Source organism: Eublepharis macularius, chromosome 8 (assembly GCF_028583425.1).
Source record: "Eublepharis macularius isolate TG4126 chromosome 8, MPM_Emac_v1.0, whole genome shotgun sequence".
Taxonomy (NCBI): domain Eukaryota; kingdom Metazoa; phylum Chordata; class Lepidosauria; order Squamata; family Eublepharidae; genus Eublepharis; species Eublepharis macularius.
The window spans coordinates 88119935-88145454 of NC_072797.1; positions in this window are offsets into that span (position 1 = coordinate 88119935).

Genomic DNA, 25520 nt, shown 5'->3' on the forward strand with positions numbered 1-25520 from the left:
AGTAAAAACTCTGTTACGTAGTGTCTATAGCCATTATCGTGACTCAAAGGCCCCAACTCTGCCGCCTGAATATTTTAACCTTAAGAATCAACTGCATCAGCTTACCAAAAAAAAGAGGTATGAACACATTAAGACTCAATGGGACGAGCTATATTATGCCTCGACCTTAAAGAACTCAAAAAAAATTTGGGGCTATAGTCTCGGGGGCATTTCGTGCTGATGATCCCTCTATGTCTGCCATTTCCTCTTATGTTTGGTTCCAGTATTTCTCATCATTATTCTCTCAAGAGCAAATTTGTACTGCTGATCCATCTGAGTTTGCTTTAATTGATTTACCTGACTGGCCACCAGTGGCACCAGAGGAAATCAAAGAATTAATCCAGCAACTGAAATCGGGAAAGGCCCCTGGCCCTGATGCCATCCCCTCTGAAATTTTAAAATTAGACCCGGACTATTAGGCTGCCCCCCTTGCATCTCTGTTTACAATAGTAGACAGAACAGGCATAATTCCTACGGTGTGGCTGAACACAATAGTGGTCCCGTTATATAAAAAGGGCAACCATACTAACCCTGACAATTATAGCCAATTAGCCTACTCTCCATAATGGGCAAGCTATACACTAAGCACTTATTGGCCAAACTTAATTTCTGGATGACACAGAAGTGTATTTTAGGCCCTGAACAGCTGGGCTTCTGTAAAGGGAAGACCACGTTTGACCACTGTATCACCCTATCCCATCTAATTAATAAGTACACCGTGAGGACTAATCTGAAATTATTCGTGGCCTTTCTGGACTTAAAGGGAGCATTTGACTCAGTTAACAGGACTCTTCTTTGGACCAAATTAGATCAGTTAAATATGGACAAAAGACTTCTTATGCTTAATTATATATACCGGTGAACAATGTGGCCTCGATGATGTTCCTGTGGAGGTCTTTCACTCACAGTCTGGTGCCATTGCAGAGTTTGGGTGGGTTGAGGTTCTGGAGCAGCATCACTGGAGCCCCCACTTTGATGAGAAGCTTGTGGGCTGGGAAGCCAGAAGGGCTCAGTGTGCTGAGGAACTCCAGGGGTTAGTGTACTGCGTCATCCATTTGCACAACTGAGTCCACAGATCTGTATTCCATTTCTGCCCCTTCGAGAGAGTTGTGTTTCATTAATGATGGCAGCCTTGTCATTCTTGGAGGTCAGAATGGCATGCTTGCACAGCCAGTCCATGGACTTCTCCATGCTAGCGGCGATATCAGGGTATTTTGTGGCTGTTAGGTCTGCTGGGGTCATCACTACTGTGCCCAGGCCTGCAGGGATGGTCACCTTTCCCTTGGACTTGGAATACTCTCCATCACCTATTTTTAGTAGAAGTTCAGAGAATTCCCAAGCAGACCCCTCACCTCTAAAGTGGACCCTCATGTTTTTTCTTAGTGAAAGTTTGCTGATGAGGAGCCATAGATATGATGCCTTGACACACATGGTAACCTTGTCAGCTCAAGTTCCCCTTGGGACTACTGGCAGAGTCTGCCAGAAGTCTCCAGCCAGCAGCACAGTGACTTCCCCCATCACTCTCTCATTGTCCCTGACATCTTTGAGGGTTATGCTCAGTGCCTCAAATCACCCCTTGTGCGCCATGGTGCTCTCATCCCAAATAATGAGCTTACAGTTCTGCAGCACTTGGACCATATTGCTTTATTTTGAGATGCTGAAGAGGGGTATTTCTGCATGGATGAGACTAAGAGGCAGCTTGAAAGTAGCAAAGGATCATAGGCCATGCCTGAGTGAGCCTCAACCTTCCATGGAAGTGAGCACCTCTCTACTCTGCCACTCTGTGCACCTTGGGGTGATCTTGCTGGTACTTGGCCACTGCTGCTCAGTGCACCACAGGAGTACGGTGTGCATATTTCTTTGCCACATCTCTAAGTTGCTTCCTCCTTTTAGCATCAGTATATCTTGCACAACATCTGCCAGGAGGCTTCTTGGCAGTAAGAGATGGCTGCAAGAGGTGCAAAGTGGAGTTGGACTGAGGGAGGGGTGGTGTGGTGGGCAACTTGGCAGGTTCATGTGAGAGGTTCGCATTGAAATGGCTCCTAGAAAGGTCCCTATTTAGGAGTCTTGTACTGTCTTTCTTCAACTGTCTGCAGTTTCCGTGACCTGATTTTTACCTCAGAACACAGAATTCTACAACTGACCCATCAGAGAGAGGGGGTGCAAGCAGGCAGGCCTCATAGTAGGGTTGCCTGGTCCAGGTTGGGAAATTCCTAGCGATTTGGGAGGTGGAGCTTGGATAGAGTGGGGTTTGGGGAGGGGGGGGCCCGGAATGGTATAATAACATAGAGTCCATTCTCCAAAGCAACCATTTTCTCCAGGGGAACTGATATCTGTCACCTGGAGATCAGTAGTAATTCCAGGAGATCTCTAGCCACCACCTGGAGGCTGGCAACCCTACACCACAGGGAGATTGGCAACCCTAGTGAACTTTCAGGGGAAGACTGGGAGGCGCATTTTACCTCAGGACATGTTCCATGACTCTTGTCACGGGCTGGGCCAGCCCAAGCACGGTGGTGCAGGTCCAAACCTTGATACCAAGTCCAGAGGGAGTTTCAGGAGCCAAAAGCCAAGTCAAAGCAGTGGTCAGAGCACAAGCTAATGCCAGAGTTGAGTCCAGAGTCCAAGAGCAAGGTCAGGCACAGTCCAAGGTCAGTTACTGGTAGTGTCAGGTCCAACAGTAGGCACGGGCAAGGTTCACGGAGTGGTTGCAGGCAGTAGAGACATTGCTTCCATGCCTGGCTGATACTCCTGACTGGCTTTTATAGCCAGGCATGGTTTTCAGCCAGCTGCTGGGGCTCCATCCTGAAGCTACTCATCATCACTCTCCAGCAGCTGGCATTGGCTCAGGAGACGAGCACTGCGCCGTCTCTCCTGCAGCTCCAGTCTCTGGCGCTCTCTGCGGCATTCTCTGGGTGTGGGTGAACCTGGGGGGGGGGTGGAAGCCTCTGGCTGGGCTTCCCCTGTGGTGCTGGCAGTCCCTGACTGACCTTCCCCTGTGGAAGTCCCTGGCTACACTTCCCCTGTGGTGCTGGGGCTGGAAAGTACTGATGGCTCTGCTTCAGCTGCTGGCTGTAGGCTCCGATTAGCCAACAGCTGTGGCTCCTGATTACCAGCCTCTGCTGAGTCAGGGCTGGCTGCATGGAGCTCCTCTTCTCCTGAGGAGTCCTGGCTGGCTACACGAAGCCCCTCTCCTCCTGAGGAGGAGTCCTCGCTCTCACTGAGCCCAGGCTGGGCCATGACAACTCTCTTAGCACCAGCATACTGTGTAGAATGTTGGGCTGAGCCCCAATCAGGCCACATATGCAAATGGCCTTGAAAGCTAGCCCAATCAGGGAAGAGTGACCAAGTTGGCAGTTGGGGAGGGAGCACGCAACCACCTGCCAGCCACACAGAGAAGCTGCATCCCTATGGGAAAACACATTTTACCCCTTTTTATTCCCTTAGGGGGTGAATTTCTTAAAATCCCTTCTTAGTGAGCCTCTACATCACAAAAGGTATGTTCTGCGCAAATTTCACGTTTCTAGGTCCAGGGGTTTGGACCCAGGGGTTGATGAGTCAGTCAGGACACTTGTCTTTATATATATAGATGGGTGACGGGATGTTAGGGTGTGGCTTACAGAAATTACTCAGGCTTATACTCATAAGATCTGTTTCATACAAGAGACTGTATGGAGAAAGGGTAGGATGTAAGCTTGAGATTTGTCTCACACCCTACTGTGTGTGCAAATTGTAGCTTGTACTGTTAATGTTAACTAGCCCTGTATCATGGGTATGAGTTATGACTGCCAGTTGGGAGTGGGGGATTCCCTGCTCTCAGCCTCTGCTCCCCACCACCACTCACCTGGCTGGTGGGGGGGAAGGCCCCAGGAAACAGGTCCAGGAGGCAAGAAGCCCCCGGGCCAGTGTCAAGAAGGCCGACTCCTGCTGGGCACAGTGATGTCACTTCTGAAAGTGACATCATTGTGCCTAGCAGCAGGCATGCTACCACTGTTCACAGGGACCAAAACTGGCCAAGGGTTGGAGCATGCCTGCCACTGGGCATGATAACATCCTGCCTGCTGGGAGCATATGTCATGCGTGCAAGAAGATCATGGAAGTAAGCGCTAGGACTTCCCCCCCTCCTGCCAGAAGGTTAAGGGGCAAAATCTCCAGTGTCAGAGTCAAAAACAAAAAGCAGACCTAAGATCACAAATTAGGCATGCCAAATAGTTGACAGCTGTAATCATTTTTGACAGCTGTAATCACTTGTGAACTGAGCCTTGGATTGCCCTGTCTTGCCTTTTGTCTTCTAATTTGAGCATTGTGCAGAACAACTCTATGCTTTGTGTTAACAGCTGTATGGAATTTTGGTTTTCTCTGCCTTTCCCTTGCTTTTACTCTTAAACAGTAGGCAAAATCAATTTTTCCTACAGGGTCATGGTTAGGTCCCTTAAATTAAATAATGCTGAGGAATTATGACTCCCATAGGATTGTGTGACAATGTGCATGTCCAAACCACTGTAGATCCAGACAGATTGGCAGCCGTTAATGTTGATATGAGTCACAGATAAACAAAAATAGTAACACTTAAAAATCATGCAATGTTTATACATGTATGACTGACTGATTTTCCATAATGAGGCCTATTTAATCAGCCATAATTGAGGCCTCCGTTTCCAACAGAGAAAGCCCCTTATCTTTTACAATAGAACTGGGGGGAGGAGAGACACCATTTAATACTACTCAATCACTCCCTGATTGCCACAGCCTGATTGCCATGAGTAAGCAGACAGACTCTGGTGTACCAGAAAACCAGAGTGGAGTAGTAATTACAGTGTTGAATTAGGAACAGGGAGCCCCAGGTTTTTATCCCTGGAAATGTGCTAGGTTACTTTAAAAGTAAGTTTAAGTGTAGCAATATGTTTATGCATTATTATAGTGGCACTAGAAGATGGATGCCTCCATGGGGCATGTGCAGCATGTATCACACTTTGAAAGGGGCCTTCTAGCTCATGCTAGCACTGGTGAAGGGAGGAGGGGATGGCTTGAGGGTCTGCAAGAAAATTAAATCAAAATTAGGATCTCCAGGTTGCTAAAGTTTGAGAACCATTGGCTTATAGGATACCATAAAGTGTTTATCTTGCTTTGTTCGTGGTCAGACTTGCCCTCATGATATTAAGAAGGCTTATGGATATGGCAATATCATAAGCCCCTCTCTGTATGTGTTTTAAACACAGAAACACTGCCAAGCAAGGCAGAAAATGGATGCTAGATCTGGGCTGGGAGTTGGAAAATTACTAGCATGTGAGATGCCAGCCGAGACCAAAGTTCAGCCCCCACACTATGGAGATGTGCAAAGATCCTAAGACAATAGGGTCTTCCTGGAGTTCCTGAATTAATCACCTTAACACACCCTTCCGATCTTCCCTTATCCACTCTCCCATTTCAGGCAATTCTGGGCTCTGATAGCCTTACCCACCTATCCATCATGGGTCGTCAAACATCATTGATCAAACCTTTGCAGTTTATTGTCTCATCTCAGAGACAGCTCACCAGCTTATTGTCTTATTCAGGAGACAGCCTTCCAGTTCTTTGTCTCACCCCAAAGACAACCATTAAGTTATTGTTTGGGTGGCAGAAGATGTAATCTTGCCCCAGGATATGTTACATGGAAGAATTGGACTGACCTTCCACCATAGTTGTGTGCATGCCCTCATCTACTTTCAGACTTCCATCTGAACTCTTTCTGAATTAATGTGGGGGTGCTCAATGCTCTCTCTTCAGGACCGGCAACTATCACTCAATCCCTCAACTCTGTCCAATTTTCTGCACTGCTTTCTAGTTAGCTCTTTGTATGTGTGCTTTGTGTGCAATTGATCTTTAGTATTTTAATAAAGTTTTGATTGAACATCTGCTTCATTATTGATAGAGTTCTGTAGAAGGGACAATCCTCATTTACATAGGTGGAGATCTCACTAAGTTATCTGCCTCTTGCTGCCTCTCATAGAATGCTAATTCCCTCAGTTCACAAGGAGACCCCCCCATTTGAGTAACAGATTCCCCCATTAAATTTCTACTACCAGAAGGCATTTCTATCAGCAGAACATTTCCTCCTACTACTGTAGCCCAAAATGTTCCCAGAAATGCGGCTCCTTTGAGACAGAAGTATGAATTGGAAGTCTATAACAGAAAGGGAGAATTGGCAAAAATTGCACTCCCTTCCATTAGCAGAAATTGATGACTGGATCCAAGCCAATGTGCATATTATGTACAGGATTTGGCCGCATGTGGAGGAGTAACATTTTCTTTTAATACATTAAATAATCATTTGGAAGCCCTAAATTACAGACAGTGCACATGACCTCCCTACCATCCCTCTAATAATACAGTCTTTATTCAAGTACTTCAAAGCAGTTCGTGTCAAATAGAAAACCTGTTCCCGTGATGGAAAGAAATCGGCACCCCCCGGGGGCGCGCTCGCGCGCTTACCCGGGTGCCGTGCTTTGCCCTCGCGCTGGGAGGAAGAGGCGGACCTCCCTGGACATCCGGGGCTAAGGGGAGGCGTGGCCGGCTGCTTTAAGCCGGCCCCTGCCTCTTTCTCGTGTCGCAGGATTGGGGAGCTTGTGGCACAATCACGGGATGATAGGTCCGGTAGAGCCCTTCAGGCTACAGATGTACAGTTTGTTGGTGATGGGATTTCCATCCGCCTTCGCCGCTCCAAGACGGAACAGCGTCGGAAGGGGGTGGTTGTCCAGCTGGGTGCGTGCGCCCAGGAGGAGCTTTGCCCAGTACAGGCTCTGCGGGCTTTTCTTAAAGTCAGGGGCTCTGAGGAGGGGCTTCTCTTTCGTCACTGTGATGGGACCCCCCTTACGAGGTACCAGTTCTGGTCCATCACAGAACGGGCGCTGGCCAAGCTTGGCCTACAGGGTTTCAAGTTTTGTTCCCACTCATTTCGTATAGGGGCGGCCTCCACTGCTGCTGCAATGGGGTACCCCGAGGTAGCCATTCGCGGCGTGGGGCGGTGGCGATCGGCGGCCTATAAGGGGTATGTACGTCCCCTGCTGCTTCCTTTGTAGTTTTGGCTAATTGTTCTTTTCTTCTTTAGGTGCTGTGGTTCGCCGAAGGAGGTGTCGGATCCTCATCTGCGGACACAGTATGATTTTTTGGGCAGCGCATCAGGCCAAGAGGACCCCGTGGGGGTCTCAGCTTGGCCTTAGTCGTTGGGCCCAGGTTGAGTGGCAGGGCCGTCGGGGCCTGCGTTGGCCGGGCCTGTTGCCGCTCCTGTTTGAGGGACGGTGTTCCCCGCCGCCGGACTTCTTAGTTATCCACCTAGGTGGCAACGACTTGGGATGGGTTAAAGGCAAGGCCCTTACTATGCAGGCACAGGCTGACTTAAAGTTCATTGCTCAGCAATGGCCTGGGGTCCTCATCATCTGGTCTGCCATCCTCCCACGCCGTGTTTGGCGGGAGGCCTTGGATCACGACGCTGTAGAGCGTGCCAGGCGCAAGGCCAATAAGGCCATGTTTAAAGCGCTGTGTGCTGGGCTGGGTATTTATTTGCCCCACCCGCGGATTCGTGACACTTATGCCAACCTCTACAGAGGTGATGGCATTCACCTGTCTGTCAAGGGTAATGAAATATTTCTGACCGATTTACGGCAAGGGTTGTTGCTTTCCCTGCTGGAGATGTGGGGCGTCAGGGCCTAAGCAGAGGCTTGGCCCTGTCGGTGGCAGGTTAGTTGGGGTAGGCAGAGCAGGCCGGTGGGCACCCGGTGGCATTTCCCCATTGGTGGGGAATGGGGGCCTGTTTCGGATCAGCGGCGGGCTTTACGGCTGCCAGCAGAGAGGGCAGGCTGCCCTGGGACCCCCTGGAAAAGGCCTTCCCACGGGCTTTACGGCTGGGGTGCATGGTGCTTTAAAGGGGGGAACCATTCGCCTGGCCGGCCGGGTTACAGCCATGCATGCATGGCTCGCACCTGGGGCAGGGGGTGCTCACCCATGCAGTTCGAGGAGCAGGTCTGGTTGACCCCTCGCTCTAACTGTACCGCTAGTTGACCCTTGCCATTATTATGCTGCTTAGGTTATTTGATTATAAATAAATCGGTCAGAAATGGCCCTGTTTCACCCAAGCTTTGTGTCCATCTCTTTGTTCCTAATGGGAGGGCAAATCGGCACCCCCCGGGGGGGCGCTCGCGCGCTTACCCGGGTGCCGTGCTTTGCCCTCGCGCTGGGAGGAAGAGGCGGACCTCCCTGGACATCCGGGGCTAAGGGGAGGCGTGGCCGGCTGCTTTAAGCCGGCCCCTGCCTCTTTCTCGTGTCGCAGTTGCTTTTGCAAGCTTGTCCCTCCCTCCACTCCCTTTTTCAGCAGTACAGGTTTTCCCGGTCGCCGGTTTCGGGGCCAGGTAGGAATTTTTTCGCCCCTCACCTGTTTGGCTGTTGGTGTGGGGTGTTTTTCGCCTACCTTGTACTGCTGGGATTTAGGTATATGTAGTTATAGTTGGCAGGTTAGTTGGGGTAGGCAGAGCGGGCCGGTGGGCACCCGGTGGCATTTCCCCATTGGTGGGGAATGGGGGCCTGTTTCGGATCAGCGGCGGGCTTTACGGCTGCCAGCAGAGAGGGCAGGCTGCCCTGGGACCCCCTGGAAAAGGCCTTCCCTCGGGCTTTACGGCTGGGGTGCATGGTGCTTTAAAGGGGGGAACCATTCGCCTGGCCGGCCGGGTTACAGCCATGCATGCATGGCTCGCACCTGGGGCAGGGGGTGCTCGCCCATGCAGTTCGAGGAGCAGGTCTGGTTGACCCCTCGCTCTAACTGTACCGCTAGTTGACCCTTGCTGTTATTATGCTGCTTAGGTTATTTGATTATAAATAAATCGGTCAGAAATGGCCCTGTTTCACCCAAGCTTTGTGTCCGTCTCTTTGTTCCTAATGGGAGGGCAAAAGCATATTTACCCCAAAGTATGGCAAGGTGACATATGATGGGATGACCTTGTTAGTCCCATCATGAACCAAACTCATCAGTGTTTCAGTAGGAAAGCTTTTAGGAACCCCATAAACGCTGTTTTGAGTTGCATAGAAGAAAAGTGTGGTATAGATATCATATATCGGATATCATGAATAAATGGATAAGTAAAACTTCTTCAAAGGAGGGAAATAATTCTTTATAATGTCACAGCATCGTAAAGAATGCCAGTTAAAGAAAAAATTCCATTTCTTTATTGTCTGTGGTCAAAATCTTGTAAAGGCAGCTTTAATAAAATGTCAGCATTTTTCTACCATTCTTTTTACTTTCTCAAACTGTATATTAATATTATTTCATTGGTACTTGTCTAGAATCTCTGTTTCTCTGAAATTGCCCATCTCAGTATAAAGTGTTGATTTGGAACAAAACAACTTGGTGCTCTTATGTTTATTATATATCTCATCATTATGAAAAGTGCTTCTAATGGAAAGGAGGGAGACTAAAACCTTCTCCAAAAATGCATTAGTGCTTCTATTCATGGCCTGTCATAACAATAAAAAACTAGGTAGCATATGAGGAAAGTAACTATTTAAACAGATTACTAAAATAAACATTCTTACAATGCAATCTTAAGAAGAGTTACTCTGATTTAAGCTCATTGAAATGAATGGGCTTAGACTGGAGTAACTCTTCTTAGGATTGCACTAAGGTACTACAATGTAAGCATTGTGAAGGAAATTTAAAAAGTTAAAACCTCCAAGAAATCTCATGTTTAAAAAAACCTACAACTACAGAGCAGACAGGGATACTTGAACAACTACTAGTTCAGTTCATATTATCTGTTCCAGTGCCAAACAAGGAGCCAGTGTTTTGATGAGTTGTTTATTCATCATTTGTGGCTGTTCAGCAGGTTGCTTTATCCTGTTTCTTCATAACAGAGCAGTAGATCACAATCTGCTTTTTATGCATGAACATTGTCATACAATCTGATTAAATTCTACTGGCCTCAGTTGCTTCGCAGGCAATCTTTCAAATACATAGTTGCACATGTGCAGTTTTAGAAAACCCTGATGCAAAACTATTTATAGTTTTAGACCACCTTTCTGACCACTGGTATCCTCAAGACAGCTGACAATACCAATATCATAAGATCAGTTTTAACAGAAGTCCCCAAACCCTTTGCAATTCAACATTTCATTGCACCCAGGAATGCTTAATCATACCTCTGTTTAAATCACACTTTACAAATACACGTTCTCATACTGCTTTCTCTGTGGCTTTCCCCTCCGCACCCATTTGTACCCAACAGAAAAAAAATATATAAAAACCATGCCTTTCTAGATGGTCACAATTCTGCTGGGATGGGTGAGGGAAGAAGTCTTTCAAGAAGTATTGTCCATCTTGTCTTCCTGCCTGACTTCAAAGTCAGCTATGTTCATTTGTGTCAATTGTATCATATCTACATGTTCTCACACTACTGCCTGCAAACTGTAATTCAATCCACTTACTTCTAAACATGTGGAATGCTGCCACTTGATGAATGCTACCAACTGTACAGAAACAAATTCACTCTGGGAGGAACTATAGGTAAAAATTATTGATGACCCACACGACGTTGGGAAGTGCTTAGGTACCTGAATAGCCCAGAGTGAGAAGGAGGATGAGGGGAGTTTTGGAAGGGTGTGGATGAGATAAAGCAGGAGCTTCTGGAAGACCTCTTTTGTCCTAAATCTTTTCACATCTCTGGGGTGTGGGGCTGATAGTCTTGCCTCATGACTTACATTCCAGTATTTTTCCATCTCCAGCTGGAATTAGGAACTGTTCTGCTTAGCCATGCTGTATGCCTGGTGCTCAGGATTGCTCAGAATTGTAAGGATAATGTATCCATATTCATAAGCTGTTTTTTCAGTGTGAGGAAGGATATGACTGCTAACAAGCCTATTCTCTTCAGTACATGTAAATCACATTTCTTTGGACAATTTCATAACAATCAAGAAACTGATGTTCTGCTACCTTCAAAAGGTATTTGCACCCTCCAGTTCTTAAGAGATATCGAGTGATGGCACTCCTTTTGACACCCAATGAGGGCTGCTCTTTCACTGCTAAAAATTCAGAGCAGGGGACGCTGGACAAGGGATGATGTAAACATTGACATGACTGTGACTGTTAAGCAAATTTATCTTGATCAACTCTCTCAAATAGGTATAAGGCAAGTTCCTGATTGGATCACCTCAGTGGTCCTTTTTGAAATTCATGTTGAGCAGTTATGGTACACGAAATGGTCATATCCAAATGGGTTTGGTCACATCTGAATAGCTCACAGAACAATCAGTTCCTTGGTGGTCAAGATGCAAGCCAAAATGGTAGGTGCTTAAGCTTCTGTAAACTGGGTTCAAAGAATACACATCTCCTCTTTAGTTGGAGATATAAGTTACAAAAACTTATCAAGAATATCCGGTGACCTTCTTAGAATATATGGCAGAATTCTATATGCATTATTTTATCCAAAGATAAATCAAAGAGGGGGAACTATGCAAAATTTAAACTGATATTTAACTGTCTGACTGCTGCAAATAACAAATATGATGAATTAGATAAATGGAGCAGCCAGCATCAATATCTCTCATTCTCAACATAGCCCCACCTGTGGATACTTAAATCCAGAAACTGAAGCCATGAACTTACAAGACAGATCTTTCTATAAAGCTGAGAAAAGTCACAGGCATCAGACAAATCTTAATTTTTTTTTTTAAGTCAAGGGTTAAAATCTTTCAAAATCATAGAAACAACACCTTTACTTTTTAAAAATGGTTGCCCTCTGAGATCTAAGTTGTCATTGTGGGGGGTTTACTAGAAAACCACCACAATATTGCCAGCCTTAAAACCTTTTTCTTCTTGTTGTTGTTAGTATAAAGACAGGAGGGGAGGAACAGGCAGGGCATTTTTCAGGGTTATTTTGGCATCCCAGTCCACCCCTTGTCCCCATCCTCCTGCCCAGGAGGGAGAACTATTTGGGCCAGGCAGCTTGCTGCTTTGCAATTTGTGTAACTCTCTCAGCTGCAGCAGTGGCTACAGGCTACTTGATGCCACACAACTCACCCGGGACCAGTGACAGCCTCTGTACAATATGCCTGATTTGGCCTGAGCTAGCAGTAGCCAACTCAACTGAGCCACTTTGTAGTGAAAATCGTGGAAGAGAATTGTATTCTGAGGAGACAGTGGTGTTATAAGTCCATCCATCTTGCCTAAAGAGCCATTTAGTGTGTGTGTGTGTGCCTTGAACATGTGCCTTACATTACACTAAATCTGCCTTGTTACGCTGTTTCATTTTCCTGCTGATGCAAGCTTTGACCTCGGCTGGTATGTTCCCCATCCTAGACATGGTGCAGAGGCACTGCCAGTGCCAGGGTTTCTGGCGCCTGTGGCACCCCACCCCCCCCGCGCGTGTGCGCGCTGTGTGCTCGCGTCACAGACTGCGCGATGACGTCATCGCGCAGCGCAAGCCGGGGGCATTCGCCGGCAGATGGCTGGGGTGGCAGGTGGAGGCTGCTCCATGCTCCACATGCTGCCCCAGCAGCGGCTCGTGGCTGCTGCACCCGGATGGGTTGTGCGGCAGTATCAGCAGTGGCATGGGGCTGGCTGGCTGCAGCAGCTGCAGGCCAGCCACGCCAGCTCCGTGGCACACGCCTCCACCCCCAACACCCCCTCCAGCACCTTTCCAGTGCCCTTGCGCCTGAGGCCACCGCCTACCTGGCCTCTATGGGCGCGCTGGCCCTGTGCAGAGGAGGAGGTATTCATCAGGCACCTGGACTAGGAGTGGGGGGGATTAACATATTGTTTAAAGGAGGACCAGGCAATCAGACCTTGAACAGGTGCCAGGTGTTTAGTCTTATCAGTTAGGCTTAAATTATCAAGGCCAGCCTGACACTAAGCACATTCCTTGGCCTTGGTCCTTTGATTAATCACCTTCCCTCTCATCAAGACCCTTCTGGGGAGGGTGGTGTTGCAGGTGGGCATATCTATGCTTTAAAGTATATGAGTCAGAGAGAGAACCATTTTAGAGAGGGACTCAGTACAGATGAGAGCCAGTGTTGTGCTATACAAGTTGGACGTGGAGTTTGCCTCGTCACTGCTTGCAGGTCCCCCGGTGACTGAAGGAGGCATTGTGATTGCATCAGGTTGCATCTTTTCTTTGCTTTATGTTATGCTATATATGTTATATGCTGTATGTTTATCCCATTGTCTTGTGTCTTTATGTATATGCTTCATTTGATTATTGAATTTACTTTGTGTAATAAAATTATTTTCCTTCACCACTAAAGTGTTTCATTGTTGTCAAATCCAAAGAATCTTGCCCCTTGGCAGAAGAAATTTACTACCATACAACTTTAGCAACTTGGCCAGACATTTCCCAGGAAGAAGCTGTTGGTGGAAGGAAGGAAAGCTTAGATCTAGTGTGGTATAGTGGTTAGAACAGACTAGGATCTGGGAGACCCAAGTTAACATCCTCATGTTCTTGTGGTTTTCTTCTTGTTTTTTTCTCTAAAATACAGTGTTCACGGCCCAGGGCTCCTGATTCAGAAGTATTATTCTCAATACTCTTCCAGTATGGAATCCTGATGGGAAATACTGTGAAGCTATTTCCTCAAATCAGATGTGCAGTGGCAATTTAATTTCCTCTTTATCATGCTTATGGAAAGCTGCCTAAGTCACAATAAACCATATCAACAAATAACTCCTCCTACATTCAATACTATGCTACGACAACAGGTCACTATTACATAACCTTTGTGTACCATTAAGAAGATCTAAAGAGACCCTGTATCTTATCATCTGGCTGTTCTGCTTTATGTTGTGAGTAGGGGTGTGCAAGGAAAAAACTTTCGGCTTTCTTGTTTCGGGATTACCCGAAACAAGATTCTCTACCGTCATTAGCCGAAAGCCGAAACAAGAATCTCTTTCGGGATTCGGGATTCGGCATTATTTCGGCATTCTTTCGGGATTCTTTCGGGTTTTTTTGTTGGGAAAATGCCTCCGTCTTTCAGGACGCCTGGAGGAGGCATTTTCCCACCAAATAAGCCCAAAATTGGTGGGGACCTTCCTCTAACCCTTCTCTAACAACCACCCAAGTTTCAGACAGATTGGACTTTGGGGGGCCATGTTATGGCCCCCCAAAGCAGGTCCCCCATCCTCCCCATAAGAAAGCAAAGGAGCAGCATATTGTTAGCATGCTGCTGCTGATCTTTCTTCATTATTTCCTATGGGGAAAAATGAAGAGGCAGGCTTCCTTTGCCAGGGGTGGCATTTTGCATGCAAAATGCCCCCCAGCCCTCAGGGGCCCTTCTCCCACCCCTCCTCCCACCCCCCACCAAGGCTCAGCCTGCTCCCACTTGGGGGGGCCATTTCATGGCCTCCCCAAGTAGGTGCTCTAATCTCTACCACTGACAGCTGGGGGAGGCTTGTGTTGCCAGGGGTGGCATTTTGCATGCAAAATGCCCCCCAACCCTCTGGGGCCCTTCTCCCACCCCTCCTCCCACCCCCCACCAAGGCTCAGCCTGCTCCCACTTGGGGGGGGCATTTCATGGCCTCCCCAAGTAGGTGCTCTGCTCTCATCTCTACCACTGACAGCTGGGGGAGGCTTGTGTTGCCAGGGGTGGCATTTTGCATGCAAAATGCCCCCCAGCCCTCTGGGGCCCTTCTCCCACCCTTCCTCCCACCCCCCACCAAGGCTCAGACTGCTCCCACTTGGGGGGGCATTTCATGGCCTCCCCAAGTAGGTCCTCTCAGCCCCTAAAGTCCACCCCTTACAGCCCCACACAAACCCAATTCCCCCCCAGCTGCCACACACAGACCCAAATCCCCACATTAGCCCCTCACAGACCCAAATCCACCCCCACCTGCCCCACACCCATAACCCCAGGAACAGGCTGGCAAAGGCCAGCCCTCTCCCTTTGTTCCCTATGCTGGGAACTTCTAAACTCTCTTTCCCTGGGCAATTCTGCACAGCCCAGGGGTGCCACAATGGTGGGCACACTTCTGAGTGCCAGCTGGTCCCTGTGAAAGAGCACCTGAACCACAGACACCCTCCCTCAAATTCCCCCACCACCTACAGAGATGGCTGGCCAGCCAGCCCCATTGTTCCCTATGATGGGAACCAACTGCACAACAAAGAATAAAACAAGAACAACACAAAATAAAGTTTTAAAAAAATTATTTTCTCCCTTCCAAAGTACAAGAAGGCAAAGCATTATGACACATTACACCAGCAGTCCCCCACACAGAAAAATTAAAACAAAACTCACTTAACATCAGAGAATCACAAAGCATGATTCCTGTCAAAAACACTTTATTTCTTGAACAGCTTTAGGTTACACAGCAGGGGGGAACACCAAAGGGCATGGCAGCACTATCTTACACAAAAATAACACAACTCACTTAACATCAGAGAATCACAAAGCACAATTCCTGTCAAAAACACTTTATTTCTTGAACAGCTTTAGGCTACACAGCAGGGGGGAACACCAAAGGGCATGGCAGCACTATCTTACACAAAAATAACACAACTCACTTAACATCAGAGAATCACAAAAACACAATTCCTGGCAAAAACACTTTATTTCTTGAACAGCTTTAGGTTACACAGTAGGAGGGCACAACAGGGCATGATAGCAATGTACTACAAAAAATAATACAACCCACTTCACCGTTTTTGACAGCAATTGTGTTTGTGTGATTCTCTGATGTGAAGTGAGTTGTGTTATTTTTGCGTAGTACACTGCTTTCCTGCTCTGTGGTGCCTTCCTACTGTGTAACCTAAAGCAGTTACAGAAATAAAGTGCTTTTGACAGCAATTTTTTGGGGTGATTCTTTAATGTGAAGTGAGTTGTGTTATTTTTGTGTAAGATACTGCTTCCGTGCCCTTTGGTGTTCCCCCCCTGCTGTGTAGCCTAAAGCTGTTCAAGAAATAAAGTGTTTTTGACAGGAATTGTGCTTTGTGATTCTCTGATGTTAAGTGAGTTGTGTTATTTTTGTGTAAGATAGTGCTGCCATGCCCTTTGGTGTTCCCCCCTGCTGTGTAACCTAAAGCTGTTCAAGAAATAAAGTGTTTTTGACAGGAATCGTGTTTTGTGATTCTCTGATGTTAAATGAGTTTTGTTTTAATTTTTCTGTGTGGGGGACTGCTGGTGTAATGTGTCATAATGCTTTGCCTCCTTGTACTTTGGAAGGGAGAAAATAATTTTTTTTAAACTTTATTTTGTGTTATTCTTGTTTTATTCTTTGTTGTGCAGTTGGTTCCCATCATAGGGAACAATGGGGCTGGCTGGCCAGCCATCTCTGTAGGTGGTGGGGGAATTTGAGGGAGGGTGTCTGTGGTTCAGGTGCTCTTTCACAGGGACCAGCTGGCACTCAGAAGTGTGCCCACCATTGTGGCACCCCTGGGCTGTGCAGAATTGCCCAGGGAAAGAGAGTTTAGAAGTTCCCAGCATAGGGAACAAAGGGAGAGGGCTGGCCTTTGCCAGCCTGTTCCTGGGGTTATGGGTGTGGGGCAGGTGGGGGTGGATTTGGGTCTGTGAGGGGCTAATGTGGGGATTTGGGTCTGTGTGTGGCAGCTGGGGGGGAATTGGGTTTGTGTGGGGCTGTAAGGGGTGGACTTTAGGGGCTGAGAGGACCTACTTGGGGAGGCCATGAAATGCCCCCCCCAAGTGGGAGCAGTCTGAGCCTTGGTGGGGGGTGGGAGGAAGGGTGGGAGAAGGGCCCCAGAGGGCTGGGGGGCATTTTGCATGCAAAATGCCACCCCTGGCAACACAAGCCTCCCCCAGCTGTCAGTGGTAGAGATGAGAGCAGAGCACCTACTTGGGGAGGCCATGAAATGCCCCCCCCAAGTGGGAGCAGGCTGAGCCTTGGTGGGGGGTGGGAGGAGGGGTGGGAGAAGGGCCCCAGAGGGTTGGGGGGCATTTTGCATGCAAAATGCCACCCCTGGCAACACAAGCCTCCCCCAGCTGTCAGTGGTAGAGATTAGAGCACCTACTTGGGGAGGCCATGAAATGGCCCCCCCAAGTGGGAGCAGGCTGAGCCTTGGTGGGGGGTGGGAGGAGGGGTGGGAGAAGGGCCCCTGAGGGCTGGGGGGCATTTTGCATGCAAAATGCCACCCCTGGCAAAGGAAGCCTGCCTCTTCATTTTTTCCCCATAGGAAATAATGAAGAAAGATCAGCAGCAGCATGCTAACAATATGCTGCTCCTTCGCTTTCTTATGGGAGGATGGGGGGACCTGCTTTGGGGGGCCATAACATGGCCCCCCAAAGTCCAATCTGTCTGAAACTTGGGTGGTTGTTAGAGAAGGGTTAGAGGAAGGTCCCCACCAATTTTGGGCTTATTCGGTGGGAAAATGCCTCCTCCAGGCGTCCTGGAAGACGGAGGCATTTTCCCATAGAAAAGCCGAAAGAAAGCCGAAAGAATCCCGAAACGTTTCGGCTTTTTTCTTTCGGCTACCCGAAACGTTTCGGCATTCCCCGAAACGTTTCGGCATTCCCCGAAAGAAGCCGAAACACTTTTGTTTCGGCATTCTTTCGGCATTCTGAATGCCGAAACGCACATCCCTAGTTGTGAGTGCTTGGTGATTAGTTCACTGATGAAGTTCTTCTATCTCTACTCCTTTCCATCTTCTGAAAACTTTACAAGATGATTTCAGCCTGAGTGGTATGCATATTAAACTGCATTTGCAACCCCAGCTGGAATGAAGAGACAGACACAGGCTTGGAATTAAAGGGCCGTTTATTAAATGACCATAACATGAACAAGGCAAGGGCCAACTAAGCGGTACAGGTCAAGTCACGGGGTCAACTCCGGACCTACCGCCTTGACCTGTCTGGGTGAACCCCATGCCCTGAGTGTAGGCCATTCTTTGAATGGCTGCAACCCGGCCAGCCAGGCAATGGATCCCCCCATCAAGCACCTAACGCCCCAGCCATACGGCATGAGGGAAGGCCTTGTGCTTGGGGATGCCTGCAGGCTTCTGCCAGTGTACGGTAGCTGTAAACAAGCATACTGCCCTTAATGGCAGACCCTGTTCCCCACCCAAGGGGAAGCGCCACAGGGTGCTCACCGACCCGCACCCTATTCCCAAAATCTCCTGCCACCACAAGGGTCAAGCCTCTGCTTAGACCGTCACGCCCCACAGGTGGCCTAAAGCCAACCAAAGCCCTTGCCGCAGGTCATCCATAAAAATGTCATTGCCCTCAGGTGACAAATGCACACGATCTCCTCTGTAGAGGTGGGCAAATTCGGCCCTAATCTTGGGGTGTGGCAAATAATGCCCAAGCCTTGCCCCAAAGATTTCTTGATCGCGTGATTAGCCTTATGTTGGGCCCTCTCTATTGCCCTGGGATCTAAGGCTTCCCGCCAAACCCGTCTCTGTAGCGTCTCTTACCAAATTACAAGCACTCTCGGCCATCGGCTGCTTATAAATCTCAGGTCCTCAGCTACCTGCAATGACAGGGCCTTGCCCCGCATAAATCCCATGTCGTTACCCCCAAGGTGAATGACCAAAATGTGAGGGGGAGGACCCTTCCATCCCCGAAACAGAAGGGGCAGCAGGCCAGGCCATTTAGGGCCCTGCCGGCCCTGTCACTCCACAGTGGCCACAGCACTCAGACCCAGTTGAGATCCAATTGGCATTCTCCTTGCTTGGTCGGCTGCCCAGAACACCATGCTGTGGCCACAGATCAGGATCCTCTTCCTCACCTGGCCCGACACGGAACCTGAGGAAAGAGCAATTAGTTCACCATTTAACATTGAGGCAGGGGCTGGATATAGGACCAAAATGTCCTTGACCGCCACCTGCCCACTCTCTGTATTGCCTGCTGAGGGTATCCCATGGCTGCTGCCATAGAGGCCGCCCCAATCCGGAAGGAATGGGTGTCGAATTTGACCCCTGACAGGCCAATTTTCTTAAGCACCCTCTCTGTCACAGCCCAAAACTGAAACTTATTTAATGGGGCCTGATCTTCGTGGAGGAACAAGACCCCTTGGCCTTCCCCACGAAGTGTGACATACTCCCTGAGAGCCTTAACAGGGCACAGCTCCTGTTCATCACAGGAGCCGAGAAGTAAAGTGGTCCTCCACTGCCGCTGGTCTATCTTGGACTGTCTAATCAAAAGGGAGAATTTATCCCCCACAAACTTAAAATCCTTGGCTGCCAGGGCCCAGACAAAAGCGTCACCACGAGACGAGGACACTAGCTCGCTGACTCGCAGAGCTTCAAAGAAGGCTGTCAAGGAAGCTGCATGAAATAGCTTCCTTTCAAATGCTGAGGAACGCACCTCACCCCAAGCAGTCCCCAGCCCCCTCAAAACAGATGGGGAGATGGGTTGCCTGGTGTCACTTGGCGTTCTCCCTTCCCTGGCCCAGCCCTCCAGCATCTTTCTAATCCTGCAAGCACCCGTGAATTCAGGAAGGCCGTGCACCTTACTAGCAAAGGCCAAAGCAGCTAGATGTCCCCTGATAGTTTTTACAGAAAGACCCCTCCCACACTGCACCACACAAAAGTGCATCAGGTGTTTAGGTGGGATGGGCCATGACTGCGGTAGCCCAGCCGATGCCCTGAACTTGCAGAGCTGCCCTACCGCCCAATCATAGGCCCTGCGAGTGCTGGGGGCAATGGACAGTTGGATCGCTCTATTCGCTTCTGCTGTCCAAGCTGCCACAGCTCCTGGGGCATCCGTGCCAGTTGCCTGTCGGCCCAAGGGGCAAGCTGCCAGAATCGTTCCATCTGTTGGCAAGACAAAACGTCTGCCACACCGTTCTTAATACCCGGAACGTGCCTGGCCCTAAATAAAATGTTTAACTGTAAACATTTGAGAGTAAAGGCCCGTACCAGCCTCATGACCCTGGGAGATCTAGATGCCATGGTGTTGACCACATGCACTACAGCCAGGTTGTCACACCAGAAGTGGACAGCCTGGTTAGCCAATTGCGGTCCCCAAAGCCACACAGCCACTAACAAGGGAAAGAACTCCAAAAATGTAAGGTCTTTGTACAATCCCCGGGCTACCCAATCAGCGGGCCATTGGTCAGCACACCAATGCCCCTTAAAAAAGACTCCAAAGCCAGTAGACCCGGAGGCATCTGAGGTGACTTGAAGTTCGGCTTCTAGCCAAAGCTCCTACCTCCAAAAAGTCACCCCATTAAAGGTGTCAAGGAACTCCTTCCACACCAATAAATCATCCCGCATGCCCTTGTTAATTCGTAAGTGATGATGGGGCAACTGCAAGTTCCCCATAGCATCACACAGCCGCCTGAGGAAAGCCCTCCCAGGTGCCACTGCCTTACAGGCAAAGTTTAAATGGCCAACTAATTGCTGCAACTCAAGGAGAGATACCTTGTCTCTACTCAAGCATTCCTCTAACCTGGCTCTAAGGTCTACCATCTTCTCCAATGGCAACCTCAAGGTCTGGTGAACCATGTTGAGTTCAATGCCTAAAAACGTCAGGACAACATGAGCCAGAGGAACCCCTAGTTCCTCAGAGAGCTCCATGAACCCTGCCAATAACCTGGCACACTGCCCCGTGCCAGCAGGCCCAGACATCATAAAGTCATCTAAATAATGGACGATGTCTGGGCAGGCACAGCAGTGATGCAACTCCCATTCCGAAAAGAAACTGAAGCGCTCAAAAGCCAAGCAAGATATGGAACACCCCATAGGAAGGACCCTGTCCATATAAAACTTGCCCTCAAATGCAAAACCCCAAAGATCAAAGTCTTCTGGGTGAACAGGGAGCAGGTGAAAGGCAGACTTGATATCGCACTTTGCCATTTCAGCTCCCACCCCACACAGGCGCACAACCTTGACCGCCTGGTCAAAGGAAGTGTAGTGCACCATGCAGAGTTCATCTGGAATGCCATCATTCACCGATCCCCCTTTGGGGAAAGACAGGTGGTGAATGAGGCGAAACTCTCCAGGTGCCTTTTTCGGCACCACCCCCAAAGGAGAGACCCTCAAGGACGGGACTGGAGGGGCATCAAAAGGCCCCAAGACCCTGCCCTCAGCACACTCCTTGAAAATCTTTTGGCAGACCACGTCTTCCATGCCAGCCACTGATCTAAGGTTGGCTGCCATAAAAGGTGTCCTGGGACCCTGGAATGGAATTCAAAACCCAAACTTAAAACCTAAACGTAAATAATCAGCATCCCTGTGCCTTGGGTACCCTTGAAGCAACCATTCAAGTACCCTCAGCCTTACTGGACTGGTCACCTTTTCCAGGCCCCTGGTGTCCGCCGCCACCCCCAAAGTGTTTCCCCCCGTCCCCCCTGTCGCCCCTTGGGACAGGCAGAATGTGCATGGGGACCCGCACATACCGGGCACTCGTGCCTGTACCTGCACGCCCTTCAGTTGCACACCCCTCTGGATGTGAAGTCCCAGCAGAGCAGCTGTAATCGAACTTGCTGCCCCGCGGAGGTGCGGGAACCTGTACCCTGCGTGGGCCAGATAATCATGTGACCACTATCGGTCCTATTCCCAAGGTTGGACTTGGAGGGGGCCATCACCTGTACCCAAAGTTGGATCAATATTTGATCCCAGGGAAGTCTCGGGGTCAGGGCCGCACGCATGCGGAACTCCTCATCGTACCGGAGCCACGCCACCCCCTCAAAGTCAGTATAACCCCTGTATATAATATTCATATATTGAAACAGGGGGAGGACCCTGGACGGCTGCGCCCTGGCCAAAACCCCAGCGTAAATCAGGCAGCCAGGCAGCCAATGAGCCCAGGACCTGTCAATCTGCCTGCAACAGTTCTTCTCTCTATCCTTCTCATCTAGGTCATCTTTATCCTTCTTCTCCAGTTCCCTGAAGAGAAGGGTAAAAACGTCCACATATTCGCCCCTTAGAATTTTCTCCCATGTTGCCTGAGTTAAATGATCCCCCAAAGGCAAAGCCGTGTCCCCAGGGGGCAAAGCGCTATACAGGGCAGTGCCATATGGAGAAAAGCCCAAAGGGGAGAGCTCAGATGAGCCCCGTACCCACCCGGCCATCCCGGGGTGGAAAGAGGCAGACCGTGGCTGCCCAAACCGGCTGTCCCCCTGCAGGCCGGAAAACCATGGGTCTGCTGCTGGCCAACCAGCCCAGAGGCATAACCCGGCCATACAGGAAATGCCGCAGAAGGGGCGCCCTGTGCGTGAGCACCGTACGTAGGCCAGACCGGCATAGGCGAGGGATAGGAGATTGGCTGGGGTGCCCCAGACGCCTCCTGCTGTCCCATAAGGCCCCATGGCCAACTGGCCGCCTGCTGAGGCATAGATGACTTACCCTCTGCAAAAGGCAGCTCCACTGCTATGGCCACCTGATCTCTATCAGCTGTCCCCTCCGCCTTGACCTCCACAACACCCTCAGGTAACGCGGTCAAAGGACCTTCATCTCCAGCCATATCCCTGGACGATCCCTCCAGAGCGGACAGACGAGAAAAGAAATCATTATAAAATTCATTCCTAGGCACCTTCTTTGCGGCCCGCTGTGGCCTCACTGGCGCCGTCAATTGCCCTGGCCTCCTATCCTTCTCTAAAGCTGCAATTCTCTCAAGAAGCTCCCGCCTAGTGGGCCCACTGTCATCCACATCTGATGAGGAAATGGTAGGTGGGAGCTTCCTAGGTGCAGACCGCTTAGCTGGTTGCTTGCCCTTAGATGGGTCAGTTCCCTTTTTGGGAGGCATTATCAATTTATTTTACTTTATCAATTCGTTTATATCACTATGGTATGTGTCTCACTTACCCACCACCTAACTATGGAATTATTTATGTCCCACTGGCTCACAGCCCAACCACTTAACCACTGTCCAGTGTCGTGGAGGCTCACAGCCAAAGCCAGCAACCAATATGCTGACTAAATCAGCTGGTCACTGACCCCCAACAGCCACCAGGTGGCGCTGGCCTAACCACAGTGTGACAAAATGGCTGCCGCCAACAACAAACAAGCAGCCCTGAGCTACAAAATGAAGGCAAAAGCCAAAATGGCCTCAGGCAGGAAGACTCCCGGGAATCGGGCCTATCTCCCAGTGTATGGCCCCCACCAGTAAATCCACACACCCTAACTGTCATCCGGGCCAAGTGACATATGCAAGAGCGGGGTGGGGGGTGGAGGGAGGTGAAGCCTGGCAAGAGTACTTGTTTAACTTATACCACCTGAAAAAGGGGGGCTTAACTGGCCCACAGGGGGAGCAGGAGGGTGTATGGTGATAACACCCCACACCCCCGCTCCACCTGGAGCTGCCGCCCCACCTACAGCAAATGCTGCCACCACTGCAAATGAAGGCAGCTACTGCCGCCGCCGCAAGGGCACCGCCGCCGCTGCAAGGACGCCCCGCAAGGCCGCAAGGACGCCGATGCCGCTTCCAGACAGCCGCAGAATTGGCTGAAAATGGACGCCATCAAAAGGCGGCGAGGAGAAAACAGCTCCTTCCCCCTGCCGGGCGCCCACAAACTCGCAGCTGAAAGCGCCGCACGAAAGCTCTAGTGAGCAGGTCCCTCCCTGGGCCGACAACATGTTTGCCCGGCTCAGGCAGCCCACGCGCTCAGAAGGCGAGAAGAAAAGTATGTCCTCTCTCCTCCGAGCGCTTTACAAACTGTGGCCAGGGGAGAAACGGAGCCACCTAAAGACAGCACTTGGCTCCGCCCCCTGGCCAAAGCCCCAGATGCCCAGAAAGGGAGCCTGCCTCCTTTTCTCCGGGCGGGGCTGCAAAGAACGACTCCCCGCCAAGGCTGCAAGTAGCAGCAGGGTGAGTCGCAATATGTAACAGAATGGAGGAATCAGATTTCTACTTGTTTCCAATCATGCATTGTACTTATGAGATAAGCATCTCTGTGATTATGTGTGTTACACCATCTACAAGATGACATATTTCCTAGAAATATTTATCCTGTTTAAGCCATTTGGTATGTCAGTAACAAGCACCGCTGATAGCCTTACTGTGATTGTTAACATACTCTATAGTTCATAACAATAATATTAATGCTTGGTAGAGTTTGTATTGTTTTGTGTGTAGTTATTTCTTGTTTCTTATCTTATGCCTAAATTGTAATTTTGAAGCCATTTACTCACAATGGAACTAGTTCCAAGTAGATGTTGTGCCACCAATCACTTAGAAGTAAAGATAAACCTCTTTTTCATATCTTGTACAGTATCTATAACAATTAGTTGTTAAGGTCAATAGTTTCCTTTGTAGTGCAAATTTCAGTAAGTATATATAAGATGGAAAACATTTCTATTATTTCCCATTTTATATCAGTACCTTCAGATCTTTCATCTATCTATTTCAGTACATGGTGAACTAGAAAACTCCAACTGCCTTGGGCTAAATAGAGGGCAAGGGGAGAAGGAGGTGCCAGTGTCTACCTTCCCTGATTGGGTTACTATCAACAAGAAACAACTCTGGAGTTCAGCGTAGATTCTGATGCAGTTTATGGAAATGAAATACAAATGTTAGAGTAACACACACCCTTAGTTTCCTGATTAATTTCGTAAATACATTGATTACCATATGATCTTCCAGCTGTGAAAGACTGGTCCAGTTCCTAGCAGAAAAAAATAGCATGGTGTGGTAGGTGGGGCTAGCCATCAGGGGAGCTATAAACTTGGCAGTCCAATGTTGTAATCATAAGAATGCTTTTCTGGAAGTAAGCCCTATTGAATAATGTGGGACTTATTTCCAAGCAGACCTGCTCAAGATTGCTTCCCAAGAGAACTTCAGTGCACTTCCAAATAAAGGGTTTGTTTCAACTTCTTCCAAGCCAAACCATTATTCCAGTGAATGGTCTGTCAATCTAATTTTTGTCCCACATGGGTATCCCCTCTCCATTTTATCCTCATAAAAGCCTATGAGATAGGTTAGAGGGGGAAAGACTGATTGAGCCAAGATCATCATGATGAAATAGGGATTTGAAAGTAGGTCTCTCCATTCCTAGTCCAACACTCTAACCAATATACCACTTTGGCTTGTTGGAAGACCAGCTTAAACTTTAAGATCACAGACCTCCTGTGAGACTATCAGTTCTTCCAAGGAAGCAGATGATTTCCTACAAGTTTACTAAACCCACGGTACACTGAAGAAGTGAGCTGTGACTCACGAAAGCTCATCTTGTACCACAATTTTTTAGTCTTAGGTGCTACTGGCTTTTCTACTGCTACAGACAGACTAACATGGCTTGATCTAACCATATTACACAGTTCACATAATTAGATTACTCATGTGAAATATCATCTTCAAAAAATTAGGATTCTTCCATTTTACTGGTGTGGCATGTAATATAAAAGTATAATGTTTTCATGAAAAAAAATCAGTATCTGTTGAATGCACACCAAAGAATCAACTACATGCTTTTTATTCTGCCTACATCAGTTTGGAAAATTTCATCCTCTACAGAGGCTGCTGAGTAAACAATGCCCCAGCAATCTTATCTAAATTGAGTGTTAGTTGATTTTCATGAAGTTAGTTCATTGCTTTCACAACCAGAGCATGAAGAATACTATTAATCTTTTTAGTTTTCTATCAGA